The 20,617-nt window shown below is 38.1% G+C and overlaps 1 protein-coding gene across 6 annotated transcripts in view; it reads right to left on the bottom strand.

Annotated features, from left to right (window-relative positions):
- The window catches only part of LINGO2 (leucine rich repeat and Ig domain containing 2), a 1,289,931-nt gene that overhangs the window by 1,038,762 nt on the left and 230,552 nt on the right, over positions 1-20,617 (bottom strand). For all 6 annotated transcript variants that reach the window (XM_021064187.1, XM_021064192.1, XM_021064188.1 and 3 more), the window contains one exon: positions 13,224-13,320. The gene's annotated coding sequence lies outside the window, so the exon portion shown is untranslated. The remainder of the gene's footprint in view (positions 1-13,223; positions 13,321-20,617) is intronic.

The raw sequence follows: 20,617 nt of genomic DNA, 5'->3' as shown, positions 1-20,617 counted from the left end.
CAATAGTTCTCCAACTATGAGGACATTTAAATATGATAAAAGCATGCCTCCCTCCCCCCTTTTTTTTTCTTACCTTACTGGTAATTTCAAACATGGAACTGACAAAACAGTCTGTGCTAAAAAGGCTCTTGGTGTAGTACTGTGTTATATGACCTAATTTTTTTTTTAATTCTATTTTGTGGCTCTGCTGTAAAGATACAGAAAAAAGATTTAGATTGGGACCATAGGAAAGAAACACTATAAAAGTTAAATAATGCAACATAATAAACCTCGATGAAAACAAACACTTGAACTCCCTTTTTAAATCTCTGTATAAAAACTAAGAATACTTTAATTCTTAATGTCTTCATTTGCATATTTATAGGGGTCAACATATGCATAGTGAGATATAAGCAGCTCTTTGCAGCAACTGCCCTCAGCAGGAAACCCCTTTTCACTTTGTCACTTTAGCAGAGCTATATTTAATTAACCTTAAACCTAGCAACCCTTGGCTCTACTCACTCACCTCTGGTCTTAGCACACCTTTCAAATCCTTTGATCATTCATACAATACCTTTCCCCACCCACTGGTTCTTTCAGAAGATCAAAGAAGTAGAAATGAAGAATAGGTAATTAACAGATGACCAGATCTCTACTCTAATAATTACCATTTAGTAATCTAAACAAACCATGTGAACAAGATGGTATCTAAAGAAAGATCACAAGAAGTTGGAAACCTGAAGATTCCAAGGGATGGATATGACTCTGACCGCCCATCTCAAAGATTAACTGTGATTACTTCCCTTTTTCCCTTTAAAAACGTTCATGGCTGAGCAGAATCTTCCGAGGTGGTTTATGGGAGAACTGGAGTCCATCTTCTCCCCAGATTTTTTTTTTTTTTTTTTTGGTCATTTTAGGGCTGCACCCTCGGCATATGGAAGTTCCCAGGCTGGGGGTCAAATTGGAGCTGCAGCTGTTGGTCTATGCCACAGTTACGGCAACCTGGGATCCAAGCCTCCTGTGCAACTTACACCACAGTCCATGGCAACACCAGATCCTTAACCCATGGAGCAAAGCTAGAGATCCATGTTCTCATGGACACTAGTTGGGTTCATTACCTCTGAGCCACGATGGGAACTCCCTGCCAGCTTTTTTGATTCAAGCATCTTTCCTCTCTATCAACAACTGCCTCTCAGGTATTGATTTTTTGAGTGGCAAGTAGCAGGACCTGAGTTCAGTAACAAGAAGTCTATTCTCATTTGTTTGTGAAAAAGCATTAGCAGCTGTACCAAATCAAGTTGGCTAAGGACTATATGTATTGGAGACAAAAAGTGTGTGTATGTGGGATTTTTTTTTGAATCTGCTTTATTGTTTTAACATCTTTGAAAGCTATTTCCTATTGTTAAGCTATTTGATACATTACAATTCAGATATTTGCCAGAAGTTGAAATCTTTGACTCAATTTAGAAAACCTGCTGAAATAAAGTTCAACCTGAAGTGTTAAAAAAAAAAAAGCTACTGTTACATGGAAAAAAGAAGGGCAGATAAACCTTGTTAGACTTTAGGAAAACAACAGATAGCAAGGGGCAAAAAGGCCTGGCACTCAACACGAATAAGATTAATATTATGACCTATATGTTGCTTTCATGGTACTATTCAATACAAATACGTTTTCAAAATATTTCTATTAATACCCTTCAGGTGTAAATTCAATGAAATCATTAGGAAACCATTCTTCTTCCACCGCTGACTAGAAGGAGGTCATTAAAAACAGTCTTATATTCAAATCCTTTTTCTAATGACACATCAGCAGTCAGAACAAAAACCTGCATCCGAAACTTCTAAAGGAAGAAACTGACAATGGTGTTGGGATATATTGAGAAAAGTCTTGTGAAAAGTCAGTGAGTTGAGTGGAAATAGAAAGTCACCAAAATATGATATGATGCTGATGAAGACATTCATGACCAGAGTACAAATAATGATTTACTCTAAGTCATTTTATTTAAGCCATGCAAATAACCCTCTGAACAGGGCAGCACACATGCCATCATCACTTAAGGGACAATGAAACTGAAGCTCAGAGAAGTTAAGCTCTTTGAAGATGGTCACATGGAACCAAACTACAGTGGAATAACAACGTGCTCTCTGCTGCTTAAATTTTTCCTGTTTGACTTGAATTTCTTAACCTGTAAAACAGTGGTAATAATGACTATCACCAAGGATTTTTTTTTAAGAATATATCAATGAGATAATGTATAAATGGGGATTTATATATTATTGCATATGATAAACTATCATCATCATGATATAACTTGTCCATCACATATAAACACATATTATTAGTTAACTAGGGCTATCATAACAAAATACCACCCTTAGGTAGTAGAAATAACAAAAATGTATTTTTTGCATAGTTATGGGGCTAGAAGTCCAAGGTCAGGGTTCTGGCAGATTCCATTTCTGATGAGGATCTTATCCCTACCTTGCAGACCAGCACCTTCTCACAATGTCCTGATTCAGCCTTTCCTTAGTTGGTACACACTCCTGACATCTCTTGCTCTTCTTTTAAGAACACCAGTGCTATTGGATGAAGGTCCTGTCCTTATGACCTCAATTAACCTTAATTACCTCCCAAAAAATGTCTATTTGTAAATACAGACATACTGACAGGGCTGCAACGCAAGGATTTTGAAGTCAGTCCATAATATTCTGCTTTCTGGCTCCCCAAATTCCTGTTCTTTTGGCATGCAAAATACATGCACCCTATCCCAAAGTCTGAACCTATCCCACCATCAACTCCAAGTCCAACATCTTATCTAAATATCTTCTAAATTAGGTATGAGTGAGACTCTAGGTATGATCTGTCCTGAGGCAAAACTCCTCTCTAGATGTGAACCTGTGAAACCAAATAAGTTATGTCCTTCCAAAATACAGTGGTGAAGATGATGTAGGCTAGACATTACATCCCACGAGGGAGACATCAGAAAGAAGGAAGGGGTGAGGAGTCCCAAGCAAGTCTAAAATCTAGCAAGGTAGTTCTTAAGGATGGAGAATAATTCTCTTTAGCTTAATGTTCTGACTTCTAGGTCCATTTGGGCAGAGTTCCACCTTCCAGTTCTCTTGGGCCTTCCCCCTTCTGCCCTTGGGCTCTTGGTGGAGGCCCTTCTCTACTGAAGAAGGGTGGCAGCCTTGCTCCTGGGGTCACGGCTGATCTCTGAATTACCTTCAGAGTCATTCTTTCCTTTTCTTAAAGGAAGGCTACATTCATAGCTGGATAGTGGATAATTCTATTGTTCTTTTCCTGTAGAATGCAAGAAGTCCACAAACCTTTTTTTTATAACGTCTCTGTCTCCTTTAGTCCCAATGGGTAGTCAGTGTCTATTTGGATACAATTCTATCTCTAGTCCTAACTTCTGCTGAGTAGCCAATGAACTCCATAGATAATCTCTTTATAAAGTGACTGTCCAGTTACACCCTTAGTATTCTCACCAAAGAAGGCTTTCTCATATTCTGCAATGTTGGTAGGCAAACAAATTTTCCAAATCTTTAAATTCTGGTTCCTTTTGTTTAATTATTTGTTTAATTATTCCATTTGTTTAATTATTCCTTCTTCGAATCGAATCATCTCTCTCCTCTCACAATTTATTACAAGTAGTATATCTAACACACATTTTATTAGTCACATCTCTGTGACCTTGCCCATCCAGTTTTCCTTGGAATATATAACACTAATACACAAGCATCTCAGTCATAATTTGAGCTACCAAGTAGGGAATGGTCAACAGCAGGACACTGTGCTTCATCCTGTTTATGTAAAGACAACTTATATTTAAAGACAAGAAACTGCTTTTTTTTTCATTATCTCCCTGCACTTATTTCAGTAAATTTCATCTGTGTTACTGTATCCTTTCGTAATTCCTTGGGAACATACATGATACAAAAAGAGTGACCATGGAAGTGAGTGAGCAGGTGTGCCTTCTGGTCTGTAGTTAGAAGATTCTAAGAGGCTTGACAGCAAAGAATTGCCATACACAGTGATTGTCCACTCTTTGCTAAGACCTCACTCAAAGACCTACTATTCCATTCACCCTTAAGTTTGAAGCCATTTTTCACAAACTGGCTTCTCCAGACTGATGCATCCTACTATAAAGTTTCTATTTTCCAGAAAATCAAAGTACTTTTTTTTTGGCCATGTCAGCAGCATGTGGAAGTTCCCAGGCCAGGGATCAAACCTGCAACACAGCAGCGACCCAAACCATTGCTGTTAACCATTGCTGCCAGATCCTTAACCTGCTGTGGCAAGAGAACTCCACAAAGTAGCCCTGGGATTCCATGCTTGTACAGATATTTAATTATGATTTAATACTTCCTAAAAGCCTCACTTCTATCTGAAATGACTCAATGCTTCCAGCCCCTGGTTAAATGGCATCTCCTCTACCCAATCTTCACCGATACCTCTAAGCAGAGGTCACCACTCCCCAACTATGTCTTCATAGAATTTTAACTATGATAATGACTACAAAGTTTCCAGGTTTGTTTCTCCCATTCACATGTGAGGTCTAGAAGGTTCTGTCTTACTAATTGCTCTGTTTTCAAAGGTCAGTACAGTATCTGGCATACAGAAGGTGTTCAATAAATGTGTGCAGGATAAATGAATGACTGCAGTGCATTTTATCCCCACCTTCCTGATATTTTTTATTCTGAAATAAAAGCTGGTGTTTACCTTTTTTGAGACCTGTAGGTCATTCTCTCTACAACCCAGTCTGGAATGAGACATCATCAATGGACCAACTTCTCTTTCAGCCTCTATAAGAATTAAGCTCGCTTCATTAGTGGGCCCAGCATTATTTGTGGCTGTGTTTAACTCATTGCAGAACTAATCAGCATGTTTCCCTCTGCATGAAAAGATCAATATAATTATAACAATCATTTATGAAGTACTGTGTTACATTTTACAATTTTTCCATCACCTTCAGCCTTTGCTTTGGGTCATCCTCTTCCCCTTTATAGAGGTGATTATGAATGCAGTTTCAAAATTTTACATGCTGCTGGTGAGCTATTCATCAAAACTGTGTTCTTCCCTTCCTGGACATATAGCTAGGCTGTATATCCCAGCCTCCAATTCACTGGGGATTTGAAGCCCATGGAACTTGAGTGACAGTATGGAGCAACACTTCTGAACCTGGCCCACAAAACCCTCACATGTTTTCCTTATGCCCTTTCCTCCTCCTATCAGCTAAATGAAACTGAACAAGGTGATCTTGGAAGTCGCACTTTGAAAACAGAAAACCAGCAGATGGAAGGAGACTGATCTTTGAATCCCTGCTTGAATGAGAGTTGACCATATGCCAGCCACCACATTTAAAAATACTTTTTTATTAAAGTATAGTTGATTTACAGTGTTGTGTCAACTTCTACTGTATAGCACAGTGATCTAGTCTCTCTCTCACACACACACACACACATATTCTTTTCTCAGACTATCTTCCATCACGTCCTTTCCTAAGAGACTGGATATAGTTCCCTGTGCTGTACAGTAGGACCTCATTGCTCATCCATTCTAAATGTAATAGTTTGCATATACCAGCCACCTCATTTTTGACTTTAAGTGACTAAAATAAAATTTCATTCTGCTTAAGCTATTATACATCTTGGAGTTTGTTTGTTATTGAGGCTAGTGGCATCTTAACAAACACAGATGTTTTACTTTGGTTAGATGTCAAGACATTCAGCAAGACTGCAGTGAGAGGTAATAAACTCATAAAACAGGCCCTAAAACTTTGTATGTGTATATGTGTAAGTAATTGGAATGGGGAAGGCGGTTTGTGAGACTCTGGCTAGTGGCGGCTATAACTATAAAGGATTGCTGACAGAGCCTCCATTACTGCAGACTGCCCCTTTAACAGGCAGCTCTCAGGCAGTCTGTGCTCCTGCTGTTTGCAAAACTGACTTTGAATATACAATGCCAATTATAAGGACCGAACATGTCAAGATTTTGACAGGTGTCTACAGAGTTATGCAATTAATTTTATTTATGCACTTTCTGCTTTAAATGTCCCTGAAAAGCAGAAAATTGACTAATGCATCTTAAAAGGAACACTCATATCTAGCTCTTCATCACAAATTACCACCACTCCCCCCTCACAAATACATACAAAACAGGAGAGAGAGAAAGAGAGAAAGGGGTATGTGTGTGGGGGAGGCAGAGAGAAAAGAAAAAGGAAAGGAAAAGAAAAATAAAGTTGAAGGGAAATTAACTGACTTGGTAATGATGTTTAGTATGGATACGAAGTGGCAAAATTCCCTTGAAATTTTTCAAGCTAATCATCAGAGGCAAAAGCTATTTAAAAAAAAAAAAAAGTTTAGAGATTGTGACCAGTGCCAGACAAGGCCTGACACTTCTTTTGAATTCTAGGACAACAGGGCATTTATTAGTATCTAGATATACAGATTTAATTATGCTGCAATCACAATTTTACTGCATTCTTCAAAATTGAGAAGAAACACATTTTTCTCTAATTCTCAATGACTGTGTGACATAGCTTGGAGCATCAGATAATGACAACACCACAAATGCCTCCTGGCACTTACATGGTAATGATAATATGCAATTAAATTACCTAATACTGTGCGATAAGCCCAGGCAAGATAAAATAAGTTCACTAAATCAGAAATAAACCTTCAACATAGACAAATACTTATAATAGTATGACTTCTCTCAGGTTCTCAAGAAATATCTAAAACTCTTATCCTTTTGCTTTTTACATTAGGATACACCTTTCACTCATTTATAAGTCCTGAAATCTATTACACGCATCACAATTTTTCAACTCAGATAAAAATAATGGCCTATATATTATCTGTTAATTTTTTCAATGAGAAATGACAGTAAAATCAACTAGAGAATAATAGCATTGCCAAAACACTTGGGTGATACTTATCTTAAAAGCACTGGCTGCTAATGTTTGCATTATCCAAAGACACATATACTTCAACCTCAAGAATAAGCCTAAAAACGCCTGGAGGTAGGGAGAAAGAGGAAGAATGGAGACCTGGGAATATGTGTCCTCTTACTCACTCTCAGCAACTTTGCAGTTTCTTGGAGAAACAATAATTGATAGAGATGCCTTACACGTATTTCTCTTTGAGATATATATATTTTACCACCACACCTGCAGCATGTGGCAGTTCCTGGGCTAGTGGTCCAGCTGGAGCTGCAGCTGCAGGCCTGTGCCACAGCCACAGCAACACCAGATCCAGCTGCCTCTGTGACCTATGTATGCTGCAGCTTGTGGCAACACTGGATCCTTAACTGACTGAGCAAAGCCAGTGATGGAACGTGCATCCTCATGATCCGTATGTCTGTTTCTTAACCCTCTGAGCCATAACGGGAACTCCTCCTTGAAATATTTTTTGAAACAAGCATACACAGGTGCACACTATATATACTCCCCCAATTTTTAAAAGGTTGACAGCAAATATCAATTTAGCCTGTGTTTATATAGCTTCAAAGCATATAATTTCTGGCTTATTACATAATTGACATAAGGTTTAAATATGTATCCTTTAAAACCTTAGCGAGATAGTATTTGAAGATGGCATCTTATAAAAAGGAATCTTGAACGAAGTGGAGGTGGATGGAGAGAAGACTGGCCAAGTGATTAAGGTAGATTAAGACAGTAGAATCGCCTTAAATTTGTCATCTGAAAGAAATAAGTACCTCCCCTTCATTTCTTCCTTAAGCATAGCCTTAGAAGGAAAAGACAACAGTGAGAAGCATGCCTTTGCATTATAAAGTGAAAGAGGAACAACTGTGAAAGGGGAGGTGGGAAGGCAGAACTGGCAGATCAGATCCTTAAATGGAATCTCAATTGGACCACTTATAGGAAAGACTACATATGGAAGCTAACGATCTGGAAGTTACTTCCTGAAAAACATCTAAAAATGCATATCATCGTTACTTCTAAGTTATAGTATGACTATCACTGAAGGGCAAGTAGAATAAGGGATGGGGTCAGTAGCGAAAGGCACCACTTGTGAATGGCACTAAATCCCAGAAATGGCCCAGAACCAAAGAACTCTGCAGTGAGAAATGCTGACTGCTTGGGCTCTGATATCAGAACAACCTGAGTATGAATCCCTATTCCCACTCTGCCATTAGCCAGCTGTGACATTACGGAAAAAGCTCTTAATTTGCCCAAGTCTGTCTCCTCATGTTTCCACATCCAAATGAAATAGAATTTCCATGAAACATTTCCTCATCTTAGCCCTTCTTCCCCTCCAGTAACAATGAGCAGTTTTCTCATCTGATCCCTGCCCTTAAGACTTAAATTGTATACTGTTATACCTAAAAGTTGTATTTTTGTTGTTGCTGTTCGTTTTAGGGCTGCACCCTCAGCATGCAAGTTCCCAGGCTAGGGGTCAAACTTGAGCTGTGGCTACCTGCCTACACCACAGCCACAGCAACGCAGGATCCTGGGATCCAAGCCATGTCTGCAGCCTACACCACTGCTCATGGCAATGCTGGATCTTCAACCCACAGAGTGAGGCCATAGATTGAACCTGAAAATTCATGAATACTAGTCATATTCATTACCACAGAACCATAACAGGAACTCCAAAAGTTGTTTTTTTTTTTTTTTTAATTTATTTATCATCCCTATTACAGAGTGAGCAATTGGGAGGCTTATTATTACCTTCTTCCTCATTGCTTAAAACAATGCCTGGCATAAATAAATGCTAAGTATATTTTTTGCTGAGTCAGTGACTAAAGTGAGGTCATTTTACTTATCTCAGTGGTGTAGGGGAATAAATGAGATACTCTGTGCAGACCATTGAGGTGAAAATACCTGCAAGTACACTTAGAGGGGGAAGACGCCATTAAGGGAGTGACAGAGAATGACAAAATACTGCCTTATAGCAGCCAATCAACCATGAGACATTTCAAGGCATATACTAAGCATGTACTCTGCTAGTCAGAAGGTGCACAAATTAAAGTGTTAAGAGGCAAGATAAAGAGCCAAGGGATCTCAGTCTGGGTCCCAGAGTGCCAATACAACCATCAAAACTCTATTTTGGTAGGGAGCATTCTCTGTAGCAAAACTGCAGTTAAAGAGTAACTCAAGACTAGATTATGAAGCTAGGAGAACACGGTGTCCATAAGACACCAAGATACTTTTTGGCTATGATGAAAATAAGTATAGATTTAAAATCTTCTCTAAAATTAAGATCCAAGGAGATTACTAAATGTGAGAAAAAAAAAAATCAGTTTTGTCCTGCATGCAAAATGAGGATAGACCAGGTGAGGAATTACGTGAAAGGTAAAAGAACAATGAAGAAAATCTTATAGATTGTATAGATGTGGGCATTGTTATCTTGAAGCTCAAGAAGTTTACTTAATGTTATCCTGTTGATAGTTTTATTTGGATAGCCTGATATGTATGTATGTGTATGCATTAAGTTTACTTTGAATGTCTTTAAGCAGGGCCGGACTCTTAAGTTCCTCTCAGGGTTCATTATTCCTGTTGTTTCGAGCTTGTCTCCTCCACACTGTAAATGCATAAACTATCAAGGTGATAGGACAGCTGATAAAAGCTACACATTTATGCACTTCTCTGGAAGGGCATGGGCTAAAAGGAAAATGGAGATAGGGGAAGGTATTCAGGAGAATAGTGTAAGAAGTAAGAGGGGTGAGGTGAGATGCTTCAAAGTTTAAATTAATGACATCGAGATAACCACCCCAGTGTTCTTTATTTAAGAGCTTGGTGCTTCTTTTCAGGCTTAGATGGACTTCCCAAATGAGTCACGGCATGCCAGGCATTCATGGCTAACACATTTATGGAAGAAGGCATTTCACTAGAGCACTTCTTCCACCGTGTGTAATGGCTTAATGGCAATGGTTAAACAAGTGAAGCTTATCCACCTTTCATACGACATTTAGCAGAGAAGCCATTCTGAACTGTTTTGCTCTGTAAAGTAAGCCAGGAAGCCAGGCTCCTCTCTGCAGTTCTACCTTCAGACAACTATCCTTGTCTGCATGATACAAGATGGCTCACCAGGTCATACTATGCCACCTTCATTTCTTAGTTACTAGAGGAAGGAGGAGAAGCCTGCACATGTGCCTTGAGGACTTAACCTGGATGTGGCACACATTTACAGTAGCTCATCTCCTATTACCTAGAACTTAGACAACTAGCCAGATCTAGATGAAAAGGAGACTGGCTGAATTGATGCAATTCAAGAGTCACACAGGTGCAAGACAAGAAGAATCTTCAGAAAATACTTGAGGCATTTTTTTTTTTCCCTCAGAAAATTTCTGTGCAGTTTTGCAAAGCAGATGAGATAGGTCTGCTCAACTGATGCCTTTCAAAGCCTAACTCAGCAGGTGATGGTGAATTAAGTGTTCAGGAGCTTAAACAAAACAAATACAGGCTGATTGTTCCCATATGTGCTTATGCTGCCGGCTGCCATAAAACAAAACCTTTCGTGACTAGGAAATTGAATTATCCTAGGATTAGGAAGCAGATGTAGCAGTCACACGCTGATGTGGTGCCAAGACTGAATCCCGGCCCTATCATTTCCTAACTCCATGACTTGAGCCAGTAATTTTTGTCTATTTTCATGCATCTGTAGAATGGGGATGTTAACTGCTGAGAAGGACTAGAATCAAGATTTGACAAACAATACATATGAAAGCAACTGGTTACTAGAAGGCTTTTAATAAATGTTAGCCAATTCAGAGTTCCTGTTGTCATTAACTGGGACTTCTTTCTTTTCACTTTATCACCTTCTTATTTGTTCTTATAAACACTTATATGGTTAAGAACTATTGGCCTAGATATACAAATATTAAAAGGAACATTACCATACAGGTAATATGAACAAACAAATGGGAAATATTTGTTTTCCTTGGCTTGATAATTCACAAATAAAATACTTATTTTCCTGGGTAGGCGCATATATGCAAGGTGAGGCTTCCTCTAACACTCAGGTCCCTCTCCATGAGTCAAACTCATCTTTTAAATTAATTTTGTTCTTCTTTTGGAAGATTACAAGTAATTCTCGATGAATATTTGGGAGAGCGACATGCTATCAAACCTACAAGCAGATCCGGATATAAAGCCGGCATTTAAAACCATCAGCAATGCTCTAAGCAGTCAGAGATGTATACATATTCTTGGTCGAATCTGAAAGTGTCTGTAATATAATTATTATGATTCTCATATTATGATGAATAATACTAGGCTTAAAAGAGGTTGAGTAACTTGATCATTACGTAAATTTAGCAAAGACCATGATGCAAATATATGGTTATTAAAGAGAAAAGGCAGAAAGAAATGAGGGCCTAAGCAAAGAATACTCTATCCCTAAGAAATAACAACTTCTTAACTCCATCCAAAGCTGGGTGTAAAGTGGGAATTTGGGATTATTTATTTAAGAGCATCCATTCACATGCAAACTCTTGAATTGAGGAGTAATACAGCGTAGGAGGAACATGGACAATTTTGCAGGTGTTTTCAGAATGTAAACTAATTGAAAGTAGCTTAAGTACAGAATGGCCTAGATTCCTTTCCCATGGTGCTCTGGGGGGAGCCTTTGTCTATTTATGTTGGAGATTCTAGTCTAAGACCTTCACTGCACTCATTAATTTTATAGGCTCTTACTTTACCATAAAAAAGTGAAAACACACATTGGAATGCAAGGATGATGAAGCCTTCTTATCAGAATCTCACCTTGAAAGTTGTTCGTTTTTATTTTTCCATTTCACAACATACAAAGAGAAAATGTAATCTTCAACTTCAGGTGTGGTATCTGTCCCCACAGAAATGTTGCTGATTATATCCAACACAGAAGCAAGACTGAAAGCATGAAGTCCATGAGAGAATGCTTTATAGATCCCAGGGTGTCACTGTTCAATAGCCCAAACAAATCTGACTCACAGAGACACAGTGGGCATCTAGTTTGCAATTAATAGTGAAGTTTTGTTTGAAAACTTTCAGGTAAGAAAGCTAGATCAGCAAAATCCAATAGTACTGCTGAACCCCTGAACAAAAGAGCCTGCGTATTGCCATATATAAATGAATGCACCTAAAGTGTACTGGAATTCTAAAGGTTTCAATCAGCCATCTGAATTGCCCCCAAACAAATGACTTCTATATAAATAAAATACATTTTGGCCTAACTTTAAGTAATGGCGAATGGAGGGAATCTTTTACACATTCAACATTCCTTTAATTACAAATCTTCATGGATAGATGTTGGATAAAATAATGGCTTACATTTTGATAGCTGTGACATCATAAGGTCTTCTATAAGGCTGCTATTTAGTATACCAGGCAGAATTACAGGTGCTTTTTATATGTTTCTCTCTTATTTTAATAGAATCTTGCAACAACTTCATGGTACAAGTAACAGAAAAGGGAAGAGGCTCAAGTTACTTGAGTCACATATCAGTAATGCATAAAGGAAGAATTGGTACCAGCTCCATTAAATGATGTGGTTGGTCATGTCAGGGTATTTGCACAGACAAAGCCTACTACAGATTTTCATTTTATAGCAAAGGTGAATGGGAAAATTATAGCACACATTTCCTATGTCAGTTTTTCTGTAAGTTTCGATTTCTTTGAAACACCATCATCTATGTAACTAGTCAATGACTTTCAGAAATCTTTCTCTTTTCAAGAGTAGTGAAAATATAAAAGAAATTCCTTCGCTTTGGCTTTCTATGTGAGGGATGGCAATTATGACTTTGCTCAATAGCAATTTAAAACTTGAGGGTCTTGCCCTCAGCCTATTTTAATCCTCTGGCTCCTCAGTCATCACGAATGATGAGAGAGGCAGCAAAAATAGTAGAGCAAAGAGTCAGATCACTCCTGTACCCTTTACTAGCTGCGTGATCTTGGACAAGGTTTTAATTTCTCTGAACGCCCATGTTCCACATCTGTGCTATGACAATCACACCCTCTCCCAATGGCTGTTATGTTGACATACTGACTAAGGTAAATAATGGAAATATGCAAAGTGGGAAGTTAACAATAACAAATCTAAGTTCCCTGTTTTGTCCCACTCCTCTTAGGGAGTCACAACATAATCTTTGCAAAATAATTAAAAAGAGTTGTTTTGAAATCCAAATTTATGCACCTGGTTACAAGCCTTCACAATTTTTATTTACACACACAAACATATATTTCCTCATCATATCCTTCAAAGGCCATTCCAGTATATTAAGAATCATGACATCTTACCCCAACATGAAGCACTGCCAACGTGGATGCCTCAACTTCAATCGGGATACTTCACAGATAAGGGTTCTACATCTTGAAATATTCGCCAAAGGATTCTCTAAATGAAACAAAACAAAAACTCTTGGGAATATGGAAAAAAATAAATAAACCTTAGCGCCTTCCAACAACACTCATCTCAAATTCTTTGTGTCATTTTCCATCTGGCAGCTTTTCCTCTAATTCTGAACAACAACCAAAAAAAAAATCACATATGTATTTCTAGACTGCAGATTCACAGTTCTATGTGATGTACCCATCCCTGACGACACTATGGCTTACATATTTTTGGACAATGGATTTAATTCTATTTGTTTTTATAAGTCAATGGGTATTCTAAAACAGATATTAGAAAGTAAAGATTGGGATATACACAACTTATGCATCAAACACTATTTTTACTCAACCTGTTTTGAAATAAATCATCTAAATGTCAGTAATAGCAGACAAAAGAACATATGAGGACAATCAAGATATATCAAGTGTGTCAGAGAAGGAAATAATTTGGATGTTATAGCTTTTCTCTTTTTACGATACTTGTGGATGTCCTTCTAAAAGACTAATGCTAAAAATAGAACCATCATGTGATACTGAAACATATTTATTTCTTGCCCTTAAATCATTAAATTATTATGAAAAACAAACTTTATATATATACATATATATGTACATATACATGTATATACATATTCTAGCATTGACATTTTGTGAACTGAAAACTCATCAATAAATGTATAAGGCACTAAGTTCTGTGGAAAGAAAACTGCCAATTTTAATGGTTCCTACTACATACCTTTCTTTCTCTCACACACATGCATATGCACACACGCCTTACAGGCCAAATTTATTGCAAGAAATTACAGTGCAGTCACATAAAATACAATGAAATCACATTTATTCATCAGACCAGGTCTATCTCTTTAATAGCTATGTTGGTTTCATTACAAAAAGAATCCTCTACAAAAAGAATTAAATAAAATCTCAGTTATGCAAATGACACTAATGAAAATACTAAAAACCTGATTGTGTGAAACATCTCAAGCTTAAGAAGGCATGTCATAGTGATCAATTTTAAATTAGCCACTTTAGAGCAAATTCTTTTGCTTCACTCTCCTGGTGGCTTCTTGGATTTCTATTTCTGCAAAAATAGTAATTATAATTGTACTGGATGGAACAAGTGAGTCTCTCTTCCCAAAATCTAGGTTTGAAAACCAGACTACTGGGTCCATTAAATAATATTGGCATCTCAAGTCCTCTGGAGAGGTTCATTTTAGGTACAGACTTTGAACAAAGAAGGTTGTTCTAATTTCCCTCTCAATAGAAAACAGGTAAGAATTTTGCTAGTTTCTTAGCTATAGTCTCACAGCCCCCAAAGTAGCATCTATGATCTCCACTGAGATTCTAGGACTGGGTCTCTGCACACCACAATCCTCTTTTGCCAGCTGTTTTCTGATTAGGTTCTGTAATCAGGGGCACTGAAGAGATTTTGGGAGGAGGGGGACAGGAGAAAGGGCAATGGAGACATTACTTCATGTTCACTTGCTGCCAGCATTGCCTTAGCAATCAGTCTTTGCAGGCAGAAAGCTGTTTCTGTCCAGATTTTGCAAGCCCTCCCAGAATAGGCTCCCTCTGTCCTCTCAGAGGTGCCAGCATTGGGCTGCCAGTATCCCTTTCTGAGAATTCCTGAGTCTGTGCCTCCAAAGGCCTCTCCATTGAGCTCCTTAGAGACCATCACTGGTTGCACGGCACCATCTCCAACATGTATGGACCTCAGAACTACAGGGTTCCTCCTCCAAGTTCCTAGTACCTCAATTCTTGCTTTAATTCCCTAAGCCCTAAGAGTGGAGATGCTTCCCGCAGCCACTATCTGTACAACCCCAGGTGCCCCCACCTCTTCCAGTTCTCCAGCAAGTGTTTATCCTCTTCTTTATAGACACAAATCTGAGATGCATCTGCAACCTATGCCATGGCTTGCGGCAGCACTGGATACTTAACCCACTGAGAGAGGCCAGGGATCAAACCCGCATTTTCACAGAGATTACATTGGGTCCTTAACCTGCTGAGCCACAATGGGAATTCCCACTTCTGTGGGAAAACAATGGGTATAACTTCTGCTTTCCTGACTGGAATCTGTTATAGCACACATATTTTATTTTTAGGTTGGAAGTGGGGGAGAATGGAAGAATCTAACCTTCCTTGAGATGTTTTTCATTTGTTTTATTACCTAACCTCAAAAAAAGCCTAAGAAAGATGTATGGTTATCACAAGCTTTTTTTTTTTTTTTTTTTTTTTTTTGTCTTTTTGTCTTTTTGCCTTTTCTAGGGCTGCTCCTGCGGCATATGGAGGTTCTCAGGCTAGGGGTCAAAATGGAGCTGTAGCCACCGGCCTACACCAGAGCCACAGCAATGTGGGATCCGAGCCGTGTCTGCAACCTACACCACAGCTCACAGCAACGCGGATCCTTAACCCACTGAGCAAGGCCAGGGATCGAACCCACAACCTCATGGTTCCTAGTCGGATTCGTTAACCATTGCGCCACGACAGGAACTCCCATCACAAGCATTTATATTAATATAAAGAGTGATAATATTTATTGACATGTTATTATGCCATGTTATCTTTGCATATAGCATCCCTTTTAATATCCAAAAACTTTCTAAAATGGAGTGTTTAAGATTTATTTTATGGCTGGAGAATTGAAGTTGAGGTTAAATTACATTTCACATCTTAGATATCTCGTGAGCCCTACAACTACAGTATATGTGGGTGTGTGCCAGTGTGTGCGGTATTTGGGTTTCTCTTTCCTTCTGTCATGACCAGAAAGCCACGCTGACTACTGATGGAAACAATGAAGGATGCCCCGCATTGGATGAATACAGATCTTTGCATCTGCAATATGGAGGAGAGAGTCCTGAGGCTTAGAGTCTATCATCGGTGCTTTTACTTTGTCACTTATAGGTTAGAAAAGAAGAAACTCAGCTTATATAAATAGAAAGAGACTTCAAAAAATAATGTTCCCCTCTAACCATAATCACACATGACTTGCAAATTTAAGATGATAAAAGCATGATTTCTTCCTAACCTGAACCACCACTGGTCTTCACTACTGCATGTAAGCAGCTCTTCTGCTCCTTTTCTGTATGTTCATCTCTGTTTTCTCAGACCTTAGTTATACAAATGAGATCACTAGGTAACATTTAACCATACTCCTGACTTCTGCTTTACTGAACATATGCAATGCCTTGCTTAACATGTTGATTTCTTTCCTGGATTAAAAGGAGTAAGAATGAAGAATAAGTCATTAAGGAATGACTGACGTTTTACCCACAACTTGTCCTTAGCAAATCTGCAGGGGAACCACACAGGCTAGAGAGCATGCAAAGGAAGATCAGGAGATGTCAGCAGTCTTCACATGATAGAATAATGGCAGAGAATCTGACCTCTTGTCTTTAATGATTAACTGAGATTGTGTCCCCTTTTTCCCTTGAAAAATTGTCATGGCTGAGCAGAATATTCAGAACTGGTCACTGGACAAGAGTCCACCTTCTCCCCAGATGGCCGGCTTTTCTGAATAAAGCACCTTTCCTTTCTACTGACACTAGCCCCTGAATTACTGGCTTTTGAGAGGCTAGCAGCCAAACCTGAGTTGGGTGATGCATACATTTCTCATGTCCAGATTCTTAAACACACAGTAAAGATCCACTCAGCATTTAGTTGCAAAATCAAGAGAACTAATTCCTAACTCTTCACACTATTATTGTGAAATGTGTGGAAAGATACAATGCTATCTTCATTATAAATGACTAACTCAAGCAGCAGTTAAAAGATGAAATGACCCTATGTCACTGTCAGTGTTTGTGATGAATGAGATGAGCACGTGGATGGTGGTGAATAGGATTAGGTCTCAAATCAGCTGAGGACAAGAACAAGGGAGTCTTTGTCCACTGTGGAAATAAAAGGTGACACCAGGGACACCTTAGATTGTATGAGGCTGTATGTACTTTTGTGGAGATGGGAGAAAATGAGCTGGGAACATGAAATATATACTAATGTCAGCCGTTATGATGCCAAAAAAGGAAGATGAGCTATCAATGCGCTCCTGCCAATTCTGGTGAGTTTCCACTACTTATGAATTGGACCCTGATTTTTCTTAAAGTGATAGGCTTTTTGTCTTGATCAATGGCACTGTTTCTTTATTTGTAAAATAAAGTCATGGAACCACAGTGGTATTTTCCAAACGAATCTGAACAATGCGTGTGCACCAGAAGATGCTAAAGTTATGTAGTGAAATTTGGGAAACTCTATTTCATCTCTACATCTCATTGAGATTCAGAGCCCCCTTAACATTGCAAAGGTTGCAAGGATCCAACAATGAAACTTTAATGTTTAGCTAACTTCCTTGAGCACAGAGTCTCCTCCCCCTTTTTCCACATGGCCATTTCTTTGGGTGACAGCATTACTTTGGAACACAGTTTGGGAAATGGTGAATTTGGTGCCCCCTATTTTATGACTCTAGAATTCTGTAATTCCAGGCAGAGGAGCCATTGAATACCAAATAAGATAGTGCCCTAAAAGAGCTCTAGCTGCCTCTGTATTTCAGGTGTTTGGAGTAAGCGTATTCAGGAGTCCAGTGGCTGAAGGCTATGGAGAATGGTCTATGACTCAGATTTTGGATGTAGTAAATCTCACATTAAAATACTGCGTGTGTAAAGCCTCTCCAGGATGGTACTCTTTACTTACCCACTTAATTTTTAGGTAAATGAGCACAAGGGGAAATTTTCTTTTAGAAAGATCAGGGAAGAAAAGGAAGATTATAGGAATTAGCTACCTGCCATCCAAGCAGTGCAATGCCAAACTGCAACATACGCACAAATGCAATGAAATCTGGCAGAATTAGGAAGCTTTCCCTTGGAGGAAAAGCAGAATGAAAATGCTGTACCTGAAGTAAACATTAATGTTTTATTTTATGGGTATGTTCTTCCCTTTAGCACAGCGTCCCCTAGATTCTCCTAAACTTTACGATTCTGGTTTGACTATTGTCTTTTACAGGTGAGACTTCACAATTCCAGGCAGCAATAATTAAATCTATGTTCAAAGATCTCTCAATATCCTTAATCTGTAGAATATAAACTCCCCATTTATAAAAATACAGCAGGTTCCATTTTCAGGATATGAAACATTTCTTCACATTTTTGGTATTTTGATTGGTTATATCACTTTATGTGAAAAAGCCCCAAAAGTCACTGTAAAAGAAGTGGATCTGGGAAAATGAAATTTACCTAAAGATTTTAACATTCAATTATAACATTTAGTTCATTCATACCTCACTTTGCCCAAGAATTTTCAATGACCACTCCAATTCAAATCTCATCTATTTGAAAAGGAACAAAATCACTACAGATCATTTATTAAGCACATTCTATGTTCTAAGTAATACAACTACTTACAGCACCTTAATACCTATAATAGGCCTCAGAGTTACAGAAGCTTTCTCAAAGCCATGCTGTTTTTAAAAGGCAGATCTTATCATCAAACCTAGGTTTGTCTGATTCCAAAGTCAATTCTTAGTGATGTTGCTCCATTGCTAATTATTTTTTATACAATGTAATCATAGTAGCAAAAAAAAAAAAGATCAAACATTAAGTCTCATGTCATATGATCTGTCTGAACTCTGCTTTTAATATGAATTGGGTTCTGGGATCTACAGATGGGACTGACCTCTGTGGGTAGAATGTAAAGACGAGGAAAATGTAAAGATAATGTTTAGTGGTGACCCTGCAATAAAGAATGAAACTGTGATGATGTACAAAGTATCTACCTAAAAGATCTAGGCAAGAAGACAACAAATGAGTTTAGACAATTGGACCAAAGGAGATACAATAACATAAAAGCAGGTATGAAAGAACAGCAGGGAGATTCCAAAAGTTCTCCTGAGACAATGCAGAGAGAGTGCAGCTGCCTTATCATATGTCTACAGCCTTTCCTGTGTGAGGAGAATGTTTTAAAAAATACCAAGTAGATCTGACTGGATCTACAGGCTTCTAGGAATCACTCTTTCCCTTACCAGGCCATTAGTTCTAGATGCCATTAGAATAATTCGATACTGCGGCAAGATGGGAATGGAAGGATAGGAGCAAATGACATATGCAGAAATTTGACTAGAAGCATACCTAATTTTAATAATAAAAGATAGCAAAAAAGTAGAAAAAAGTTTGTGTTCATCAATCAATAGGTGACTGATTAAAATAAATCATGGCACATTCATCACTGAGAAAATTACATCATTAAAATATGTGTGTGTTTGTGTGTGTGTGGAAGTGTAGAAGATAGTACAGTGTAGGAGAAGCACAGGGGACAAAAATGCCTCAAGGGACAAGAAATGACATTTTCTCATTATTCATCATATTCTCTCCCCCTGACCCCTTCCCTCCTTGCCTCTCTGTCTCACACACACAGTGAGCAATGAATGCCAAGATTTAGTTTGCTATATTTATTTTGCCATTTTCAATGGTTTCATAAGCATGTATATACACACACATAAACATATGAACAATTAGTCTACTAGTCCACCATGTCAACTTTTGAATAGCAGTGAAGGTCTGTGACTATTTATTTACAAATAGCTACTGCTTTGTGGCAATTTTCAAAGCTTGGAGGATAGGATAAATGTTGTCTAGAGTTGTGAAACATAAAAGGCATTCAGGATGTTAGAGCTCAGATTTTTAATACATACCAAACTGTATAAGCTGCGGTTATGTGATGGCAATAACCATGTGGGTAAATACAGGGCATATCTCAAAGATAATAACAGAAATGTTCCTCCTAGGATACTTTCAATGCTAAATTTAATGTTTGCAACAATTGAATTTTAAATCTTTAATGCTAGTATTAAGATATTCAGCATAAGTGAATTAGATTTTTCAAAATAATCAGACTCGAAAGTAAGAGAATCCCTTATTTTTAGAAGAGAAAAAGCACACAGAAATTCTACTTTAGTGAATATATCCTTGGTATATGCAGAAATTTAACTAGAATCATATTTACTTTTAATAAAATGTAGCAAAAATGTAGAAAAAAATGTAAGTGTTCATCAACAGGGGATTGATTAAAATAAATCATGGCACATTCATCACTCAGAAAATTACATTATTTAAAATGTGTGTGTGTATAAAAGTATAGAAGAAAGTACATAAGGGCCCCCAAGTGTGGGGAGTTCCTATTGTGGCTCAGCAGTAACAAACCTAATATGCATGAGGAGTGGGTTCGACCCCTGGCCTTGCTCAGTGTGTTAAGGATCTGGCATTGCCATGAGTTGTGGAGTAGGTCACAGTTGCAGCTCAGATCCCACATTTCTGTGG

The sequence above is a fragment of the Sus scrofa genome, chromosome 10 (genome assembly GCF_000003025.6).
Source record: "Sus scrofa isolate TJ Tabasco breed Duroc chromosome 10, Sscrofa11.1, whole genome shotgun sequence".
Lineage (NCBI taxonomy): Eukaryota > Metazoa > Chordata > Mammalia > Artiodactyla > Suidae > Sus > Sus scrofa.
This window is presented reverse-complemented; position numbering and strand designations above follow the sequence as displayed.